This window comes from Etheostoma cragini, chromosome 9, assembly GCF_013103735.1.
Source record: "Etheostoma cragini isolate CJK2018 chromosome 9, CSU_Ecrag_1.0, whole genome shotgun sequence".
Lineage (NCBI taxonomy): Eukaryota > Metazoa > Chordata > Actinopteri > Perciformes > Percidae > Etheostoma > Etheostoma cragini.
The window spans coordinates 20355564-20372439 of NC_048415.1; the positions used below are offsets into that span (position 1 = coordinate 20355564).

The following is a 16876-nucleotide window of genomic DNA, read 5'->3' on the forward strand; positions in this document are numbered from 1 at the left end:
GTTAAGGTTAGGGTAAGGGGCTAGGGAATGCATTATGTCAATGACTGGTCCCCACAAAGATAGGCAGACACGACTGCGCGTGTGTGTTTGTGTGTGTGTGTGAGAATGGAATAGTGCCATATTGTGCCATAAATAAGAAAAGCTACTGACATGACAGGCTTGAAGTGAGGAAAGCAGGGGGTGGGGGTTCATCTTCATCATTAAACTATGATCTATTTAATTGGGGTTCTCTCTTGTCTTCTTCCATGTATTCACTGCTGCAAAGCACAAAGTCTGTTTTGAAACATGTCCCGTCATGATACAAAAAACCATTTGCTTTGATGCGGTGCCGTGTTCATGTTGGAAGGGACTTTCACTTTAAGTTGTTTGGGTGTTTTTTTTTATTTTAGAAATGTTCAGAGATGCGTTACAGGTCATATCTGGAACCCACTGGTTATAGTTGACATTTAATTTATAATAACCAGTTTTAGCTTTCATCTGCCATTGTCGAACTTTCCGTAAAGTCTGGTTTTAATTTTTCCAAATTGAATCACTTTTGGGGAATTTAGTTGAAATTTTAGTCAAATATTACTAAAAGATGTGATTACGAACTGTGATTTTTACAGAGATTGTTTTCATGAAATGATGATTGATTTATGTCCCCTTCTTTAATTAGAGGTTGGTATCATTATTGTATTATCTGGAGATTTAAAAAAAATTAGAAGCGCTGAAGACCCAATGCTAATGCAGTTTGCACAACGATACAAAATAAAAATCCATGTGATTTAGAATTGCAACACAGACTTGATGATTGAAGTAGTGCGGGGGTTTCTCTGTTGTGGTTTGCACACCTGTGAGAAGACAGCTGGATGTTGCCGACAGACTTTAAGAGCAGATGTCCGGAAGTACACAACATGTCTGAAAGGTATTCTGATTTTCATCTGTTTACCTGAAGCAAATGGGAGAACCAAACCATTTTTTATTAACCTCCGCTGAGCATTTGCATTTTTGTTTCACATTATGTTTGCACCCTGTTTGGTTTGTAAAAAGGATGTGTGTGGGCTGATGAGTATTAGTCAGAAAACTTTTTTTTTCCACAAACCCCTTTCCTTTTTTTCCTCTGTCTACAAGCTGAAATCGAAACACCCAGCCGGAAAAAAAAAATCCTCATCCCTCTGAATCTAATAACTCAGTATTCCTTGAATCAATATTTAAGGCCTGCAAAGTATTCTTACAGTACTTCTGTTGATGGATTTCCCCATTTCAGCATTTGCTTCTGTTACAGATCATCATCCACCACAGGAGAGTGTCCTTATCACTTGACATTTGCTTCATCTTTGTTTACCCCGACAGTGGTGTGTATACTCTTATTCTCTGATTTAAGTGAGCTTGGTTGTTTTTGCTTCACCCACAGATGGGAAACTTAACTGTGAAACCATGTGGCAGCCCCCTTTTCCACAGACAGATGTTCTCTCAGCTGCCTGCTAGTCTTGCAGTCACATCCAGCCCTAAGCTCTTTGTTTGTGTGTGTATCAGGCCAGATGATGTAGGACACCTGTTCCATTTTGACTAAGCTGGTGTTTTACATGACCCACCTACCAAAACATTGAAACGCTGATGAAAACCACAGTTATGTTGTTATATTGGGATATGTCAGGGCATGATCACTGAGTTTCCTGATATCATCATATTGGGTTAACACTCAGAAGTAACTATTCTTTTGGTCTGTGGGCCTATCTGCCATCATGCCATACAACAGTTAGCCTTCATCATTAGACTTCTCACCCTCCTTTTGATAACTAAATAATAATGTTTCGCTACTTTTGTTAGATATATTTATTTGTGTTCCCCTGGGTGTTTGGAAGCAGCAAACTCAGCAACAAAGTGGGCAAAAAAAAAAATATGAGAACTTATAACTCTATACTATGTACCACTGACACTAGATTTCCCTGTAGGATAATGAATGTGTTATAGAGACCATCTGGGATGGACAAAGTACCACTAAGCATCATAAAGACATTGTAAACAAACTCTAAATTTGACAGACACCACAGAAGTCACAACATCTGTATTACAGGAATGTGTAGGAGACAAAGATAAAGTCTTATGTGATGAATTTTGAATCACTATAGTACCACCTCACACTATTTCAAGTGAGACAGAGCGACTACTGGGACCAAATAAAACTGCTATAAAACTACCCTATAGTCAGCCATCACACTGATATGGCCGGATGGGAATCACCAGATTGGTAGTAAAGTAAACAAAACTCCTTTCACTCAGCCGGACACATTATAAGGATGTTTAGCAATACTTTGTTTTTTAAAAGGGGAACTAAATACACTGATGCAAGGGCAGCTGTGGCTCAGTGGTAAAAAGGTTCCCTGCCAATCAGAAGGGTGGTGGTTTGATGTGTTATGTTGAAGTGTCCTTGAGCAACATACTGAACCCTGAGTTGTTCTGGATGCTGCACCTTCGGAGTGTACGTGTGTGTGAGTGTTTATCTGATGAGCAGGTGGCACCTTGTACGGAAGCCTCGCCCACAGTGTGTTAATGCTGAATGGTTCCTGTACTATGTGAACGCGCTTTGCGTAGTTGTTGAGACTAGAAAAGCGCTATATAAATAAACACAGTCCAAGGGTCAATGTACAGTAACGTGTTTAGGAATGCACTATACACAGAAAGGTATTGGGCCTCTGTCAAATTTTTAAGAACTACGAACTCTCAGCAAAAAAATGAAATTTCCCAAAAAGTTAGAATATACCCAGATATAAATTGAAGTTATAAAGAAAAATGTATAACTTTATAACAAAGGGGAAGGTTGTGGTATAATTGGGCCCAAGCTCATCTGTAGCAGGACACTCCGGCACTGCACGTGCAATGGCTTTCATTTCTTTGTACTTGTTAATTTGCCTTCCTAACACAGGATTTCATAAATTAACGTTGAAAGTTCATTTAACTCAACATGACATAAAAATTCATTGTAAGGTGAGAAGTAGCGTACATTTCTCTCTAAAACAGTTGCTTTTATGACTTATAAACTCAAACTTCTACAGTAAGCAACGCCAGGCTGCTTCGTTACTTCAGCTCGTTGTATTCCTGAGTGACTTCAATGAAGGAAGATGTTTAACAAAGTTATGTTCAGACATTCACTATTTTTTTGTTTTTTGTTTCTTAGAAACAAGTTGGGGCATATCTTCATCGACGGGTTCACGTCCCTGCCCACACCCCCCTGATGAATATTATGGGAACATAACCGTGATTGTGGGAGGTGTGTGTGCCTGGCAGCATCACTACGGGGCGCCGTGCAGCACAGCACAGCGTCAGCCAATCAGCTGCCGGTGCGCTGGTTTCATTCCTGCTTCTCTTTCACTGTGTGTGTGTGTGTGTGTGTGTGTGTGTGTGTGTGTGTGTGTGTGTGCGTGCGTGCGCGCGCTGCAACCCCCCCACCCACACACACACACAAGCGCACCGGGCAAAAAATAAAGAGTAGATCACGAGCGGTTTCTTTCCAGTCACTCCCCTCCTTTCACCATACCCACTCGCTTTTTAAAAGTGAGCTGAACTCCTGTAGGACGCTCAGAGCACTGATGGACCGGAGAGGGACGGATGCTGACGGAGGCCGCGTGCTCCGCCGGGGCAGGCGCAGGAGGATGCTGGCGGTGGTCGTGGTGCAGAACGTGCTGGTGGCTGCGTGCCTGGCGGTAACGCTTTACGTCTGCTGGGGCGCTCAGGTGAGTACTGAGCTGGGAGTAGAGTGAGAGGAGCTGTGCACACTGCTGGTTTGTCTTGTGAACATATAAAAACTATTACTATGTGCAAAATGAATGAAAAATGCTTTAATGTAAAGGCTTTACATGTATATTGTATATGTGAAATACTCTCAATGAGGCTGAACCAGTGGACATTTATTTCAAGTAAAAAACATTTAACAAGTTGATCTCAAAATTTGATCATTTGATAAATACATTCAGACCACTTCATCTGATTGTACACAAAAAAATTACTACTATTAGTACTATTAAACCCTATTAAGCCATTTAGTAATCAAAAGTGGTCTCTAAATACCAGACACAAACGTTTTTTCCCCCAGACCATCGTTATCAGACATTTTGTCTGACTTTTTTTTTCTTGGTACATAGTATGGAAACTTCCCCCTCAGTGTGGCTTTTTTCATTCATACCGTGTGTGATCAGATGTCTGTGTTGTACATGCAATCACAAAAGGCTACAGATGCCGAAACAAATGTCATTTTAAAATGAGACCACAAACATCCTGCCTGTTGGCTGCATTTCAAATTTCAAATTCAAAAACACCACATTACTGTGTTAAAATGCAAAATGCCCAGATGATAAGGGCTGGAAGTTTATTATAAGGGCTGTTGTTGCTGTAATTAGTAGTTTTCTTCTACTACCTGTTCTTCTATTGAGAGCAGCTATTCTACTTTCACTATGGTAGACCTTTGAGTAAATATTCAGATTAACTTATTTTGGTATTATAAATTTACCGATTAACATTCAGTTGGTAGATATTACATTTTAACTTTGCAATGAACCTCTTTTTCTCTGTGAGAGAACTTTCTCACATGGAAAAAATGGTCATTTGTTAAAGGAGCATCACTTAAGTGGAGATGGACTGATTGGTCCAGTACAGTGAGCTCATATTCAAATAGGATGCCACATTTGACCTTTCATTCTGAGCATATGAGACAATCAAACCAGCCTAAAAAGACTTACTTTTGGGGTTTCAGTCTTAATCTTTAATCTAGATTTAGATTAAAATCCAATTTCCTAAATTTGTTAGAGCAGAGCTTCACAAATGCCACTACAGACAACAGGAATGGTTGTGCCCAGGGTCTCCAGATATTCTATGACCTGGATGACTGATAATCTGCATGGACATATCACCAGGGTTACAGTTTAAAGATCATTTTAATGACTAACATGTGTTCCACATTTAGGCTGTGGTGTTATGGCTGTGATGCTATTCTCACTACAGTTATTAATCATCCCACTGTGAGACTTTCCCTAGTTTCTGGCAGCCTGCCTATTTTCACACCACGTCACCTAACCACCGTATCAAACAAACAAGTGCTTTGTTCTTTCCAGAGCCAAACACCAGCTTCTGAAGATGACGTGCACATACAGTTTGAACCCATTTCAGGTGAGAAAAGCTCCTTTATTTCCTAATCTTTGTCTTTTTTTATCTTTTTATTTGACACTCATACTTTTATTTATTTTTACTTTTTTTAATACCCTTGATCCTTTTATTTTCTCACTTTCTATCATTCCCCTCTGTGTCTGTGTCTACCATTCAGGCAACCCAGAAAACGTGATTGTGAAGTTTGGTCAAGTGAAAAGCAGCTATATGATGAGTCTGGGCGTCGAAGAGAGAGACAAGATCTACGTCAACTGCACTGGACCCTACGTTTTTTATATGAAAGTGTGTTACCTGGGCGCTAAGGAGGCCAGTGGAACCCTGCAGCTGAGGGTGGTGGGAGAAGAACGTCCTGTCAGCTCTTTCTACCTGAATGCTTCACATGAGGTCTGTAGGGGGCTCCACAGTATAGCCCACCTCAGTAGAAAGGACAAGGTCAGCCTGCACTTGAACTCCACAGATGGGTTCAAGATTAAGAATGCGATTGTGGGCCTGAACTATCTGCTGGGGAAGCGCTGCGAATACTGATGAGGGCGGATGAACGCTCCCCTGAAGAACAAGACATGAAGATCAGAGCTGACTGCAGCTGTGAGAACAGAGCCCCTAAGCAGGACTCTCACTGATGGCATGAAGCCTGTTGTGCTAAAACCTGGACCAAGGGACCCACTGCATGCGTCTGGCAGTTTGGCAACTTGTGCATGGTGCTGGGCAAGAGTAAATCACATGATTTTAGCCGTGGCAGAAATTTAAAATGCTCATGTTGTAGAAATAAAATAGCTAAAATAACTAAACCTAGTAAGAGAACTAGCCCTCAATAAGCAACCTTGTTTTTTGGGGGGCACAAGTCCATAATTTGGCTGCTGTTTTTTATCTTATTTTTTATATTCAGAAAACATAATATTCACGAAAATGTGGCTGCTGTTCTTGAACCATTTCCATGACTGCACTAATTGCTTGGCGATTCTTTTGTTAACTCGATAAATCAATTGATCGTTTGGTTTGTAAAGCAGCCGATAATAGAGAAAAATGCTCATCGCCATTTTCTTGAGCCCAAGGTGACATATCCAAGTTGCTTTTTACGTCTGAATAATAGTTATGGTAATAATTGACTAAATTTAGACAGCAGATCATCACGTTTAGAAGAAACCTGGAACCAGAAAATGTTTGGTGTTGTTTTTCAAATGCTCATGCTCATCAATTATCAAAATCGTTGCCAATACTTCTGAGTACAATCATGATCCCTGTCTCTTTTAAAAGGTCTGAGCAATACTAAAATACCTTTGAAAATTTCAAATCTATTTTGTAAGCACACCTCCTACAAAATGAGCAACTGGGGTTAAGAAGCCGTTTGTACTCCCTATGTGCCTTTTAGTTTTTATATACTGTAAATATATATAAACCATCATTTTACTTTATGTGTGTAGTACCTATTGAATGTATTTGGTATTGGTGCTTTTATTCTCTTGTGAAGCTCCAATCTGAGTCGCGTAAACGCTCTGTGTGCTGTGCGGCTACCAAACGTTCATCTCGCTTGGATAACCGGACTGGTGGAATTCACCACAACACTGACGGTCTCACTTACCAACCGTTGCTTTTAAATGAAAAAATCTTAACGGAAGTTTTCAGATCTATCTCGATAGAGTAGAGCCGGTGCCGGCCAGGTTTGATGCTGCACTGACACACAGACAGCTCAGGGTAGAGACCAGAGAGGAGGAGGGGAGAGGAAGTTCACTTTTTGATTGTATCTGTACGCACGGTGCTCTTTAAATGTTTTTGTTTTTTAAATTATGCTTATAGTTATGAAGCAAGATCCGAGTGTTGAGTGTTCCTTGTATATACTGTATTAGTGAAGCTATGATATTTTCAATGAAAAGCCATGTTATAATAATGATGAATAATACTTGTTAAGTATACTGTAAGGCACATTGTACTGTCAAACCATTATGAGGTTTACCATCCAAGCGTAAACATGTCATGTTTAGTTCTGAGATCTACTTTATGAGTACTATAAGTATTTTTCTCAGAGATGATGTGTTTAAAAAGAGGAACTTTTCAGACATTTTTCAGAAACCCAATGAAAGATAAATATCGGTGATGGTTTAAATGGTTTTAGGGTCTACCACAGTTTCCTATGAATGGGAAATGATGATGTGATGTAAGAGTGCCAGTGTGTAATGAACCCAGGTGATATGGTGCACCTGGATGGCTTTGGCTTTGGCACTGGTCACCTGTTGGAATGAAACTAATAAAAATGAGTTTTCATTTTTACGCTTCTCTTCTTTGTATTCTTAATCCTCTCTCTCTCTCTCTCTCTCTCTCTCTCTCTCTCTCTCTCTCTCTCTCTCTCTCTCTCTCTCTCTAATTTCAGTCTGCTTTATTGGCCAAAGCATAAGAACAAACATACATATAAACAACAGCAAGGATAAAATACATCTAATAAAATAATAATAATAATAATAATACAAGTAAGCAGGATAACTATGCTATCCTTGCAGATAATAAAGTAAATCTGTGCATTTCCCTCAAAGGGTACGTTGAACCAATAATATATATACTTAAAGACATATTTGGCTGCTAGCCATGCTGTGTTTTTATCTTCCCCTAATAAAAATAGAAGCTTTTTGTCCTCAGTGTGCCCGTCAGACACCGCCTACCAAGAGCCTGGGTCTGACCGAGGTTTCTGCCTAAAAGGAAGTTTTTCCTCGCCACTGTCGCACTGTTGCTTGCTCTGGAGGAGACTACTAGAACTGTTGGGTCCTTGTATAATTCTGGAGTGTGGTCTATCTGTATAGTGTCTTGAGATAACTCTTGTTATGAATTGATACTATAAATAAAATTGAATTGAATTGAATAGTGAAGCCTGGTATGTGTTTTTCAAATATTTCAATTTTTTTTTTTTTAAACCTCTTCAAAACCTTCAATTTCCCGCTTGTGATCACTGGCTCTGTATTTTTTTTAAATTTGATTTTCGTTTGGATTGCTTGTTTTGAGATATTCAGCCAATTCAATATCTCTGTTGAGAGGAGTTTTGTGTTGTATTCTATTGGCATTTTGCTATTGTTTTGTATATTCATCTTTTAATTGAGTTTCTCTCTCTCTCTCTCTCTGTCTCTCTCTCTCTCTCTGCTGTCTGTCGGTAGTGAGAGTCAGCAGTTTCATCATCATTACCTGGCACGTGATCAAAAGTGAAAGTTACCAGAGGAAGGAGCTCTCTCACGTCACACAATGACACGACATGAGTCCCTTTGTACACTTCCACAGTTGCAGGGCTCGGGAGTTTAAGGCTGCATTTTCACACTAACACTAACAGAAAAAAAATCTTCAAATCTTCAAAAAAAGGGTTTGAAGATTTGAATCTAGCTTGGCCATATTTGGCTCTTGACATTTCTAATAACAATAATATTTCCAGTGAAAGCCTGTCAAGGCATTTCAGGTTTTTCAGGCTGTGTGTGGAAAATCCCTCAGACTTTAGGAAAGTGCTGCACAGTTTAACATCCCTTTTGGCATCAAGAACAATGAGGGGTTTATTTTTAACAAGAGCAAACATGTAAGCAAATAACGAAAGAGCGATCTTTAACACCCACGCACACTATGTACTATGCACAGACGCTGATTGTTCCCTTGGGCCACATCTCAATCCACTGTGTCTTCATTAATCACAGATAAAATGGTTCAAATAATCATAGGATGGGTCGTAAAACAAAATCATACATGTGACTTAACATGACCTGTTATGTGTTTGATAAACCCATTGTTATGCTGTATAGTATTTAGTTGTAATTTTTTTTAAAGACAATCATAATGGCATGCAGCAGTCTAAACGCAAAAGATCCATTAGCAAGTGAGAGACAGAATACTTTCTTTACACGCTAAACTGGAGCCCAACATCAGCCCATCTGTCAGTCTCAACGAGAAGCTTTAAAAACGGCAGGCCTTCTGTAGGTGTTTCTGTTATTTCCCAAGGTTTAACACACAGCCTTTCAGCCATGATCACATCATAAACTCTCATTCAGGTCAACTATCATAGCGAGCTCAAAGGTCAGCTCCATGCGTGGGCATGTTGGATGAGATATGCAAATACAATGGAAGAAAAGTATTTGTAACATACAGAAACACAGCAAATTAAGTCTTTATAGTGTGTGTCCTACAATTAGTGAACATCGTCAGCATACACAATAATCGCAATATCCTAATTGGTTTTCAACACCAAGTTACATTGTGCTTCAAACAAACCAACACTATTACAAGACAATGACTAAGACAACTGTTGCAGCCTAATTTTGTCATCTTTAACGTCAGGTGGCATAACACATTAAAAACCAATGTTAAGCTAACGTTAGCTCCACAAGGTGCTGGAATTCATTGGTTTTACAACAAGAGCCCTGTTAAAAGGAGTTTCAAAGCACTTGTTGGCTGCATACATGCACAACACATGCTAAAAGACTGAGGCATAAAGCTAGCATGATCTCCACTTGATGAAAAATGGAGAAGGCCTACTAAAGAATAGACCTAGTGTAAGTAACATTTTTAAGCGCTGGCCCCACCATGGGCCACCAAGCCCCTCAATTTGTTGGTTTTTAATAAATTTTTAGTGGCCCAAAGGTAAAACAATATAGACAATTAAACTTTACTGTGACGTTCAATGAAGGAAAAGAGATGCCTCCTACACACCCTCTGTCTCTTGCTCCCTCCCAGCCTGTGTCAGTTGTACAGTAGTCTACATGGGGTGTATTTTTTCAGGTGGTGTCGTCCACTCTCCCCAGGACTTGTGGTGTTTCCTAAAGACATTGTTTCTGATGAAAACGAACCAGAGTTCTTGGTTAGTTGAGGAAACTGGTGGAACACATTGCTTCCTTAAATATGCCATAGTCTAGCTACTTACTGTAAATGCCATGCTAAATAGGATCCTGCATTGAGAAACTGGATCCAAATTAGAACTGGTTCCAAAATTCTGATTCCAGAAGAAATCATTAATCAATTAGAAGGGCAGTTGTAAAGCGCAGACCTCCGCCAAGGCATATCTCATAATGATGTTGCAGAGTACATTTTCCTATTTGGGAACTCATATTGTCCAATTATTTTGACACCAAATAAATGCAGCTCAAATACCCTATCTCACAATGCTAATGCAAGTGAAAATTAATTTGTATCCCCCTTGTGATTCGGATCTGGTGAAAAATGAAATGGGTTGTTTTGTGGCCCATGTTGCACCCTTCTAAATTGTTTCATGATCGGGCCAGTAGTTTGTCTGTAATCCTGCTGACAGACAAACAAACAAACAGAAAAATGGCTCCTCCTTGGCGGAGGAAAATAAAATACGCATATCAGTTCCTAAAAAAAACACACATTGGCGCTTTTTCGGGACCAGGCAATGCAGCGCTAAGCGCTACACTTTGTTGTCTAGACACTATGGAAAGATTACTTGTGAGCACACAAGTCTGGGTAAGGTCATGTGATGTGGACCACAGGTTTCCTTTTCTGGTGCTCCACCGCTAACATCTGTTTGCTCTCTCTCTCTCTCTCTCTCTCTCTCTCTCTCTCTCTCTCGCTCTCTATTTACCAGCAAATAGAGAGAAATCTACCAAGCTAAAATTTTATAGCACTCGTTATCATTCTCAGCCCAGTCATCTTTATCCAAGATACACTGAATGTCACACAAGAAGTAAACACCTTCAATGAAAAACTTGGTGCATAGGTTGTGTGCATAACAAAAGTGAGTGTATGTTACAGAGCGAGAGAGAGTGTGTGATGGAAGTTGAGCAGTAGCTGTGAACATGGCGGTGTAATGTGTGTAACATTGCCTTTTTTGTCTGTAAATAAATGCTACTAAATCCTCAAAAGCAGTACTTGCAATTAATTGCCACTTGACCCACCTGATTAACGTGCTTCCGTACAATTACCAAATAAATGGCCTCTAAATCATGGTGGCAGCTGCCTGGCTTCTAGCAAATGAGTGTGGTATGTATGTAATAGTTTCTGTGCTCAGCATGTAAAATCATGCCTGCCGTTTGGTTGAAATATTTAAGAAACTGCAACTTCCTTTCTAGTTGTTTGGAAACACTCCATCTCTCCATAGAGAGATTTCTTTAAGAACCAACTGATGTGATGGGTATATATGTTTTAATCAAAATGCACTGTGCAGTTTTAGTCCAAATGAAAATAACACTGATGCTTCTGCAGTAGCAAGTTGTTTTGTTTCATTGCTCCAAATTTAAAACATCCTACTCTCAACATCATGGTACACGTGAACCAAAAACCCCAGCATCTGGGCACTTAGACAGACTTTTGGATCACGTGTCCACGCCTCAAGCAACAGAAGCAAGTTTGGTGATAATCATTTTTGCATTGTGCACCCCCTCTGTGAGTCCATGGACAGTAGGCACAGATTAAACTGAAGAGGAACTTGTCTGCCTTGATTTAAATGGCTCTCGGCCTGGCGTTGGTTCAAAGAACCGTTAACTGTTGACTGGAGTTTTTGGAAACACATTTGCAATTGTTGACATGCATGCCAAGCCCCACAATGTCACAGCCAAGCTGCAATATTAATTAAAAGGGAGCTCTTAAAGAATTTTAGATTGAAACCTGTTGTTCTCATTACTTAAATTCTTTTAGGTTCATTCATTTTTCAACAAAGTGTTCCCTAGCTGTCTATTTTCAAAGTAGACATGTGCTTTCTCTTAAAGCTGATGTTCTGTAACATCTATCCACCCTAAAACTATGGCTAGAGACGCACACACAGGTGAGATAATAAGTAATGGAAATGCCTGGACGGTGCAAAGAGAGAGAAACTCTCTGAAACATGTACTTCTGACCTGGCAGCAGATAGGACCGAAGCCAAGACGGAAATAGAACAGCAATGATGATGCAAGGCTGTTCTGCTCAGCAAGTGTGGGAGGGACAATAACAATGAGGCAATAACAGTGATGTAACAGAAGGCAGTTTCTCTTGTGGAGGAATTTTCACTAAAAGGGTCAACAATGTAAGTGGGTAGACTAAACAGAGACTGAGAGAGAGAGAGATTTTGTTTGAAATGACACTTTCATTTTGCCTGCAGTGTGTTGCCGCCCCTGCATTTGAGCAAAACAAGTTGCACAAATAGATAAAGGTGTGCATGTGAAAGTATCATGTGCACCTTGTGCTAGCCAAGTCTTATCATAAAGACATTGTGCTGCCATGTTGATAATTTGGCTGTGTATAATGCGCTTACATACAATATCCTGTGGAAATAATGAAAAAGATGCAAATCATAACACACACTGGAGATGACAGTGCAGCATGCTTGATTATTGCTCCACTGTTACAGAAACCAAAATACCTAGCGGAGGATATGTGAGATCTCGCTTCGAGAGCAGAGACTTCGCTGTGCCAGCCCGTGCATGTGCAGAAGAGAGAACATGACGACTACACAGTCATCATTTGGATGTGTGTGTAAAAATTATTGTAGCCATGCAAGAGATAATTCTGAAGGATTTAGTAATCATCATTCCAGTTACCACTGGGGTGTGTGTGAATAGCAAACGGTGTCAAGCTGATAAAATTGTTGTGCTAAAACACTGATTGACAGGCAAAGACAATTCAGGAGTTTTAACAAGTTCCTTATCATTGAACTTGACTTTCGTCTTATGCACATTCCGGTTTCACCACAATTTAATCTGATGTTTTTCAGATCCTGATAAACTTTGGCAGAGACTCAGATGAAGCAGAGATAAAAAAAAAAAAAAGTAGAGTGGCAGGTGTAATTATTAAACCATTTTGTTGCGTGGTTGTCGAGGGAATCCCTCAGCTTTTTATTGCACAGGGGCGGGAGTTAACTGAGCCTGGGATTCCCACTTTATTGAGCTTGCATTTCCCATGTGTGTGGGAAGACGTGAAGTATATTAGGAAGAGAAATGAGTCCACATCCACAACAAGTGTCACAGTCTGCATTATGGAGAGACATCAAGCAGTACAGAAGGAGGCACTGGTGGAGGCCAAGGTGGAGATGGACAATTTGGAAGCTGTTCATCGACCCCGAGGCTCGCGTGCGAACAGCCGGGGTTGCTTCAAGTGTGCAGTTGCTTCAGCTACAGTGATGGGATTGGTCAATGTGGCTCTGTTGGCGGGTTTTATCCTCTACTTTGTCATGTTCATGCCATCATGCAACCAGGTGAGAAACACCTCATAGCATTGATTATACAGCATCAACACTATCACTGTTGTATCGTCTCTATGTATGAACCTGTCGTCTCTATGTATGTATGTCTGTCTATGATCAATCTGTTTGTCTCTACAGAATGCCCGGCCATTGAATGATGCAGCTAAATACAACATAATCTGTAGACCTAAAAGTAAGCATTACTTATATTTTGATTGCTTCCAACATTCCTTTTCAGATGTTCATTTCTCAGTGTGCTAATGGAAAATATTTCCTTTTTCCTTGGTAGAGAGTGATGAACAGGAAAGATATGAAATCTTCACTGTGAATAAAACAGCAACATACATAATCTATGGAGCGATGACGCACGTCACCAGCGAAGAGGTTACTCTCATTCATACATGGAAGAATGATGACAGAACCATCCAGAAGAAGACCAAGAGCCCAAATGAGACTGTCTTTTTAGATAAGGTCAAATTGGTCACTGGCAGCAGAATAAGCATTTACTTTAAGTCTACCTGCACAGACAGCTCCTTTATTGTCTATAAACTCTAGGCAGACTAAAATCAGACTGTCTGCATATGAGCAACACAAACTGCTGTCACGGTTCATGTTTAAACGTGGCACACTCCTGTATTACAGTAAGCTGTCAAAACGTGTTGCTCTAGATGTTATGCAATTTCTCTGGACCCACATGTGTGCACTTATCAGAAAGTAGTTTCATGAAAGCGATGGCTGTGTTTGCTGTTTGAGAGAGTGGATGTGGTGGCTTTCACGTCTCAAGTCTCCAGAGGCCAGATGCAATTTTCCTCCGAAGGAGAACAGCAACCCAAAGCTGCAGTCACGAGTGTTTTCACACAAGCTTATTGTGGACGAGTGCTGACAGAGAGAGGTAGAAATGCCCATGTTTCTGACTACTGCACTAAATTCAAGCAGAAAATCCCGCCAGGTCAAGGTGCTCCTTTCATTTGAAATATATACAGTAGCCTATATTGACAAGAAATTGCTACAAAGTCCACATATGTCTCATAACTTCAATGGTAACTCATAATGGGCTTTACATTCTTTAGACCAGTTCAAGTGTTAATTGCACTTTCACAAGAAAAACTTTTCTTATTAGTCATTATCCTCTCCCTGATTGAGTACTTATACCTGTGAGAATGACTAACCGAGCTGAGGGGCTGTATGCTTAATTTCCAACTCAGTGTAGTAATTGTAGTATTTGTATATAAATCCAAAAATATATGAAGTCTTCTGTCCACTTTGCCTTCTGTGAATGACGACATTCTTGAGTGTGGCTGAAAGCTTGCTTTGCGTTTAATGGAGTTGTGTTATGAGTTCACTGGCAGGTGGATGGAAACACACTGTAGCCAGTGATTCTCATTCAATGATTAAAATGCCGTTGGGGTATTAGCTCTGTGTTGTATTTCATCCACATGAACACCGACAGATTCAAACGCCCTCTGAAACAAATGTGTGATTTTGTTTGTTATATTTTGTAAAATAAAGCCTCTCAACTTTAAGGTTTGCAATGGTCGTAAATGTCATGTTGTTCTCTGTTTTCTCACAAATTGTATATTGTTTTATTGGGGAGTTTGATGGTTCACATATGTTCACACATTTTCCTCCCAAATCAATTCAATAAAATCCACATTCATCATAATTAGAAAATTACATCTTTGTTCTTTCAGAGAAGTCTTGGGATACTGTATGGTCATTCTTAAGGATGTAGTTCGTGGTGCTGTTGAACTGTGTTCATAAAAAGGAGATGGGTTGCTGTTATTTAGCCTACCTTCATAAATGGGGTAGACAAAATAATAGGACATTTTTTTTGACTAAATCTAATACATGGCCAAATGACTTCAAATAAGCTTTGCAATCGATTTTCAGCAAGGCGGTATGAGCTGTAGTTTGACTGTGTGGTTGAAATACATTTTTTGATCTTCTGAATGTTGGGCATTCCATCAGAAATCAATCACTCACTCGATTTTTAATATTAACAGTTTTTTATTCTTTTATGAGCGAGAGAGCATGGTTCACTAACAAGTGACCAACCATTTAAGAGACAGGGCCCCTCAAAGATGACCTGTATTGGACTCCCACCCAACCTAAAGACACAAAGTACAAAAGTATATCTGTTTTATATAAGCGCTATATAAGAACATTCCATTTCCATTTCCATTTATTATGTTTAAATCAGGGTTTGTATCACCAGCTCACTAAGTGTTTGGGCGGAAAAGGAGATTAGACATTGGTGACTTTAATGCAATGGAACGTGTTAGTTTGGTTCAGTTATGTAGATAATGGGTTTGGATTGTGTTTTGTCCTGTTGTGACATTTAGTCTTATATAGTATGATATGGTAATTTCTATGAAGATAGCCCTTTAAAAAGCTTGATAAACTGTACAGGCATTGGAATTGGAATGATAATTCAGCTGAAAAGCTGCTCTCAGATATACAGTTGCAACTGTTATGTCATGACACTTCATTGTTACACGCCCACATACTGATGGTTTTTGTGAGCTGTACATCTCTCTTCATCCAAGAGGAAATGAAAGTTATCACAATGATGCAATGTTTGAAGAACACCTCAGGTGTATTGTCATAAGCATCCACCCATTCTCATTCAAGTATCATTGCTTAATCCAACCAAAACCAAACACAATGGCAAAACAGTTTTTCATACTCTGAAGGGACTTTTTTTAATCAGTGTGTTTAGTGCTAAATTTTTTCTTTCCAGTGTCAGATTGGCCTTGAGGCAGGGCAATTACCAATGCCAATGTTGTTGTTTGGTGTTTGTGTCCTGTGTTATTGTGTAGTCTGTTTTCCTGGGGCCTGTTGCACGAAACTAGGATAAGGGATTAAGCCAGGCTATTCAAGTTATCCTGGCTAAATTTAGCTTGGAGTCGGTTGCACGAAACCGGATTGAATTAAGCCCAGCCAAGTAACCATGGAGATTTATTCTTTGCGGCTAGCCTGGTTTAGAGCAGGCTAACAGCCAGGCTAAGATTAATCCTGGAGTCTCATGTGTCAAATCAGCTGCGGGTCTGATCCGAAATAAACGTGTTTAACAGTTATTCCGTTGTCTTCTGCATGTGTTCTGCTTTATTTTTATTAACATGCATTAGCCTACTTGTCATTATTGTTGTCGCGAGTTGGATTTAAACCCTACTACAGCTGTTTAGATGTTTAGGAATGGCACTGGCACCCTGATGCGGAGTGGGACTTTCCCGGTGGGACGGTACTGTTTCGAGGCTGCCTGGTGTGTGGCCGCTGACCGGTGGCCGGTGCCCGGTGCCCGGTGGCCGGTGGCCGGTGCCCGGTGGCCGGTGACCGGTGGCAGCCGCCTGCCGGCAGACCTACGAGTCGCGTCAGTGTCCGCTCTCTCTGTAAAAGTAGAGATGAGCAGCGCAGCGTCCATGGTCTCAGCTTCAGGTTTTTACAGGACGCGCTCGAAGATTAAGTGTGACAATATTAATGTGGTGATATTCCCAGATGATATTAATGTAGTGATATTCCCAAATGATATTAATGGCAGACTGGTCAGGGAATACATTCATGATTTCATTTTCTTGTTGCTTATCCTTCTCTAATATAGGACAGTTT

At 40.1% G+C, this 16876-nt stretch overlaps 1 protein-coding gene across 1 annotated transcript in view; it reads left to right on the top strand.

Annotated features, from left to right (window-relative positions):
- The window catches only part of fam20b (FAM20B glycosaminoglycan xylosylkinase), an 11005-nt gene extending 10782 nt beyond the window's left edge, over positions 1-223 (top strand). The window contains exon 10 of the mRNA XM_034881157.1: positions 68-223. The gene's annotated coding sequence lies outside the window, so the exon portion shown is untranslated. The remainder of the gene's footprint in view (positions 1-67) is intronic.
- The last annotated feature ends 16653 nt before the right edge of the window (positions 224-16876 follow it).